At 35.6% G+C, this 6,639-nt stretch overlaps 1 pseudogene; it reads left to right on the top strand.

Moving 5' to 3' along the window:
- Nucleotides 1-1,615: 1,615 nt before the first annotated feature.
- LOC132238867 (transmembrane protein 126A-like) lies at nucleotides 1,616-2,192 on the top strand (annotated as a pseudogene).
- Nucleotides 2,193-6,639: the final 4,447 nt, after the last annotated feature.

Below are 6,639 nucleotides of genomic sequence, written 5' to 3'. Positions count from 1 at the left end.
CAGTGGATAGAGCGTCGGCCTGCGACTGAAACGTCCCAGGTTCGATTCCAGTCAAGGGCACATGCCCAGGTTGTGGGCTTGATCCCTAGTAGAGGGTATGCAGGAGGCAACTGATCAATGATTCTCATCATTGGTGTTTCTATCTCTCTCTCCCTCTTCCTTCCTCTCTGAAATCAATAAAAAAATTGATCTATATATATAAAAGTCTAAGTGACTGCCCAACCATCCGACCTGTAGCTATGATATGCACTGACCACCAGGGGGCATACACTGAATGCAGGAGATGCCAAGCTCTGGTGACTTGGCAGCTACAGTTCTTGGGTGACACACCCGGAACCAGAGAGGAGGGAGCCCGATTTCAGGGTGCACCACCTGAGAACCATCCTCTCTCAATCTGGGACCCCTCAGGAGATGTTGGAGAGACAGTTTTGGCCTGATCCCCACAGACCAGGCTGAGGGACCCACCTGCCAGAGGAACCCTGCTCATTCCACAGACGCCCTTCAAGCTGTGGTGCTGCCCCAGGTGCAGCTGGCTGGGGAGGGACCAGGGGAGGTTGGCTCCAGGGTGTGTCTGGCCTGTCTCACCCAGTCCCACCCCGCTGGCCACCTTCTAATTAATTTTTTTTCAATGTGCACGAATTCGTTCACCAGGCCACTAGAGAGAGAGAGAGAGAGAGAGAGAGAGAGAGAGAGAGAGAGAGAGACAAAGTCCTTTGGAAAACTAATATTCTAATCTAGATAATTTAGGACTTTTAAATTTTGATAGAAGTTTTTCCCACTTTTCTGTTTTACTAATAGACTAACCTTGCCTATAAGCTGACTCAAAGGCACCCTCAACAAACAGTCCTCTACAGCAAGTATGATGGTCTTTACAACCTAATGAGAATCAACTTGAATGCACATCTATTAATAACAACACTGTGTTGACTTGGAGTCAAGGTCAGAGTGGCAAGCCCTCATGCAATGCGTTTTCCCTCTCTATTCAATTTTTCATAACTCACATGTTAATAATACAGTCCTGGGAGAATTAAATAAACTAATACATTATGGCACTTAGAACAGAGTAAGTTTCAAATTGCATTAACAGTTTAGCTCTTTTTGTTTCTCGCTGTAGCTGCTGTCGCTATAATTAGCTATAATTATCAGTATTGAACGTCAGCCTGCATGACTGCTTCACCCTCCTGCTCCCTGCCCAGGCCCCAATGCCTGTGGACCATTGCATCTATGAAACTACAGGCAGATTTGTGTGTGTGTGTGGGGGGGGTTGGGGGGAAGGGAGGCACAGCTCTGCACTTTAACATTTTGACAAAGGGTTAAAGTAAGTCCCTCTCTAAAACTCCCTCTGCTGGATTGTGACTGAATTAAAACTTAATTATTTAAAATTAATTAACTGAAAGTTCATGGTTAACAAAAAAAAAAAGGTATATATAATCAGCAGTATTTACAACAATTGATCCATATGGTTCTTAGAGCCCACTGACCCAAAATTTGGCTCATGAATTCCCTAACAGTCAAGCATTCTAGCTGGCCACTTGCCTATCAGTAGCAAGATCTCACCATCAAAAGAGCAGTGACCGACAGTTGGGACAGTTGGGAGGAGAGCATAATGTTCAAGATGGAAAATCATGAACCAGATGCTACTGTCAAGGAAAAACAAATTGTTGATATAATGACCAGAAAAGCCAACCAACTTTCAGAAGCAGGAAGGGATCTACTTGAACATGGATCGACATGTGTTGGCCTTAATGCTGCTCTCTGTGGCCTAATAGCAAAGTCTTTTTCAGTGCATCTTAAATATAACTTATATAGCTGCTGTTTTAACAATGGCAGTGCTACTATTTTTGACAGTGGACATATCTTACAGAGGTTTATTAAGTTTACCATTGAATACAGGTGATTTAAATTGTGAAACCTATACCATGCACAAGGAGGATTGGTTGGACTTGTTTTTGGTGGTCTGTACCTTTTCTTGGCTATACCTAGGAATGGTGGCCTAGGAACCAGGTATGCCTCCGTCCTGCTGTCAGAGAAAGGAACATCGTAACCTACTGTGTCAGAATTTCTAAGCCTGTCTTTAGAAAGATGTTTCTCATTTCGCTCCAGGCTGGATTTGCAAGTACATCGGTTCTAGACAATATAAACTACTTAGAAAGGTTCTTCACTTCCCTGAACCTGTCCTAGAACTTCTGTGATTGTTAAGCAAGTGTATACACAAAAATAAAACTGTTATTAAAAAAAAAAAAAGCAGTGTGACATTCTGTTCTTGGTTTCATTATTATGAGGCCCAGAGGAGGAAAAGTCTCCCATTACTCCAACCAAAGGCTTGTGTCTTGAATTTTCATTTTTATACTGCAATCTGCCTTTTCCTCTGAGCAATTTTCAACAAAAACTCTCATCTCTACAATATACCAATGTATTCTAATATAGTTTAATCCATTTCAAGTTGTTTTGTTTTTGTTTTTTAAGAAACACTCTACCATCTCTCTTTTTATACAGGCAGAAAACAGCAATAAAGTCAGCGGAGACAGAAAGTTCTGCCTCAACAAAATGTACACAATTTTATATTGCAAAGCTGAATATTTAGCCTCTCCATCTAAATCCTCTGCATTTAGGTTAATAGACATTCTTCCCACAGAGCAATGGTTGGGTACACTATGGGACATTATAAACATTTACAAATGTACTTATTTTATTTTAAAAATTTCTTTAGCTGCAGGAGATATGTTTGGCACTTGTAAAAAAAAAAAAGCAATTAAAAAATATGTATGAGCCTGTCTTGTGAAGCTAAAATGTGTTAGAGAAACAAAAAATCATTTAAAAACGAATATGGTTTGCTACAAGTTCTATGAAAGAGACAGGGAGCATTGCAGAATAATAACAGATGGCATTAGGGATGGCGTGGGATCCTTTCAGCCACTCTGTGGTTAAACAGTGTTTTCGAGCTGTGATATTGTTTTTGAGAATATCATTGTTTCTGTTATTCCTGAACAGTACAGAAGCTGGGTAAGTGTTGAAAATACTAGGTTAAAATATTCACTACAATGAAGCTAAAAGTGAGAGTAATAAAAATAATTAAATATTTAAAGAAAATGGCAAATTTGGCATGTGTTGTATGAGTGAATCTTTTGAAAATAGTATTGATTTTGAGCTACACATAGTAAAGTATACATCATATGAACAATACTGTGCTTACGCAAGAGCCAATACCAGTAGAGTAGCCCATCGCTCATCCCCTATCTGCCCTCCTTTCCAGAGTTTTAATCAACAACCCTATATATATTTCTTATTTACAAAGTGTATAGCTTATTTATTCCCACTAAATGGTAAGTTCCAAAAGATCATTTTTTGTTTTATTTTTTATCTGATGAATCGCAAAGTGAATGCTACCGTTCACAAAGGGGCTAAATACATATTTTTTAAGCCAAGGAATATGCAAGTAAGTGAGTGCACAAATGAACCAATAAATAATTTGATAATTTAAAATAAATAATCTTGGATGAATTCTTAAAATAACTTGCATATGTATTTTTAAACACTCAATATAAGTAGCCCCATTTAATATTCCCAATCACTCCTTTCTCCTATAGAAGCCTGGTGAATTTCTGAATTTCTGTGTATAAGTAATTCTGATTACTTACATATTTTATTAAAATATAATGTTGAAAAACACTAGGAAAATAATTTATGTAAAGATTTTAAAAATATTCAAATGTGACAGTTATATAGTCAATTCAACAGATATTTATTGGGCATCTACTCTCTGTCAAGCATATAGCTCTGAAAAAGCAAGAAAATACTGCTGCCCTCCTGGAAATACGTGCATACAAATAACACATGTAAACAAATAAACAAACCGAATCATTTCAGAGAGTGGTAAACACAATGAAAACTTAAGGTGGGGGAGGAATGAGGATCTTGCCTTTTTTGATCAGCTATTTAAGAAGAGTCTTGAGTCTTCAGAGGTGACTTGAATTGAGATTGTGATGGAGAACTTGCAGATGCTATGAGAAGACTGGAGATAAGAGTTTTCTGAGCAAATAAAACAAATATGAAAGACTAGAGGAGCAAAATGAGCATGGTTGTGGAATGGAATGAAGACCCTGTATGGCTGGAGATCACTGAGAAAAGAGGAGTGTGATGTGAGTTGAAGTCAGAAAGGTAATAGGTATGTCATGTAGTGCCTTGTTGACTGTGGAGAGAGTTTGTTTCTTGTTCACTGTACTTTTCTGGAAGTTTTCATGCTGTAACACATCTTTATTTACTTCGCACATTAAAAAGTATCCCTGGTGTGTATAGAAAAAGGTCTATACTGGTGGGGGAAGGGATATCTTTATTACATATGGGGTTTTTTCCTATTATATTTCTCATTGAGAAATTGTGACAAAATAATATGCTGAATTACCAATACAAATTATATATACATATATATATATACACACACACACACACACTAATAAAAGAGAAATATGTAAATTGGCTGTCACTCCACTACACCCACCATCCAATCAGGATGCATATGCAAATTAACACAGCAAAGATGGCGGGTTAATTTGCATACGCAGGCAGGGAGCGAAGACTGAAGACAACTGAAGACTGAAGACTGAAGAGGCTTGGCTTCTCCACTGCGGCCGGACCAAAGGCCTGGGTCCCAGGTGCCGGAGGAAAACCGGTGCTGGCAGCCAGGGTAAGAAAGGCCTATTGCGCGAATCATCATGCAGCAGGCCTCTAGTATATATATATATATATATATATATATATATATATATATATAGTCTTCCATGCTTTAAAAGTCACAATTTTGTGATTGTACTCATGTGCACTGCAAATACAATTTTTATTTTATTAAGTTAATTTTTGTGTAAAAGTTATTCACTTCTTTAATACTAACCTAAAATTTCCTGGATATGGGAAAAAAATTAATGACAGTTACTCCAGCCCAAGGATATTACTTTCTGTACAAATAGCCCTAAGTCTTAGTTTACTTCAGTTCTTTTCAGTGGAATTGCACATCGACCTTGGCCAATTGCAAATGGTAAAAAGCATCAATATTTCACTTTTTTTCTCTGCCTAAAAAACTAAAACCTGATGGGCTAAAAGTAAATTTAAAATCTAAACCACAATGTTACATTAAATTCAGTTTGGGCATTTAGTAGATATTATTTATCCTACAACAACAGATGTGACAAAAAGAATTGATCTTGTTGACATTGTTACCATTGCATGAATAGAAATCAATATTAACAATTTCATTTACCATTGCACATTCTGGCAAGGAAGTTTTTACCATTCATAAAGTCAGGGTAAGCTTGTTCTCCATTCTAGTGTCACATCCTACTTCTGATGAAAAAAAAAAAATATATATATATATATATATATATATATATACATAAATGCAATTGGCTAGCCCTTTATCTAAGTGAGACATCACAGGCAGTAGATGGCATCAACAAGTAGATATAGAAAAGTGCCATCATTCATTGTACTGAAAGCTGGAATCGGGATCCCTGAGCTTCCAGGGGCAGAGTTACAAGGAAGGTAGTACAATTTGTGATTTAAATACAATTAATTATAATATATTGTTAATGCATTTTTCATCACCTTTTGAAGTGCAGGATCAACTCTAAGTCTACACTATGGTAAGTAGTACCCAAATTTTGGAGTGTTTAACCTGGATTTACCATTGGCATTGCATTTGAGCTTCCTAAAAAGTTTTATGACAATCACCTGTGTGTTTTGGGTAACTTTACCCAAATTCTACACAAAAAATAAAGTCAAAGACTGAAAAAAATACTCTATATAGTTTTTCTACCATATGTTGATTGTCTGGATGATCAAAATTTCAAAAGAATTTGGTAGAGAAACACCAGCTTTCCATTTAAAACTTTTTTTTCTATAATGGTAATTTAAAATATAATTATTTACTAACACTATTATTTTAATAACAGTATATGCTTTCAGAACATAAAATTGAATAAATAAGATTACATAACACTTGGTGCACTTTTTGTCCCTAGCATAAGATATACAAATTTAAGTGATTCTAATAACCATTAACTGATATTAATTTAATTTTATGCATTTAGCTATCATACCTTATATTTTATATTGTATAATTTCAGTTTTAAAATTAATTTCTACTTATGTTCATATATTTTGGTTATTTTTTTTACTAGTTCTTCTATTTGATGAGTTCTATAGCCTTTTGCTATGCTCTTCTTTCCATTTAAACTTATTCATCTCTTTAATATTTTCAGTCTATTTAGCATTAAACTTTAATTTTGGCATGATTGTCTATTTTTCACCTTGAAATTTACACTGGTATTTCTACTAAAGTTTATCAGAACTTTTATATAGTAGTTAATCAACTTTTACCTTTCTTAAATTAAAAATCATTATATAGTAAAATTCTGCCACACTGCCCATTCAGAAAATCTGTAATTACATAAAGTAATGATCTGATAAAAATACACATACTTATTACAAATGTTTCTCTTGACTGTATTAAATTTAAAATACAATGCAATATATAAGGTTGCTTTTGGTGAAAATCCTGTTTACTTTCAAAAAGATAAATTCATAAATCACTTAAAGAGGTAGGAACACGCATTATTTACCTATTAATATTCACATTTATGAGTT

Source organism: Myotis daubentonii, chromosome 7, assembly GCF_963259705.1.
Source record: "Myotis daubentonii chromosome 7, mMyoDau2.1, whole genome shotgun sequence".
Classification (NCBI taxonomy): Eukaryota; Metazoa; Chordata; class Mammalia; order Chiroptera; family Vespertilionidae; genus Myotis; species Myotis daubentonii.
Note: the sequence above shows the minus strand (reverse complement) of the source record. Positions and strands in the feature narration are given on the sequence as shown.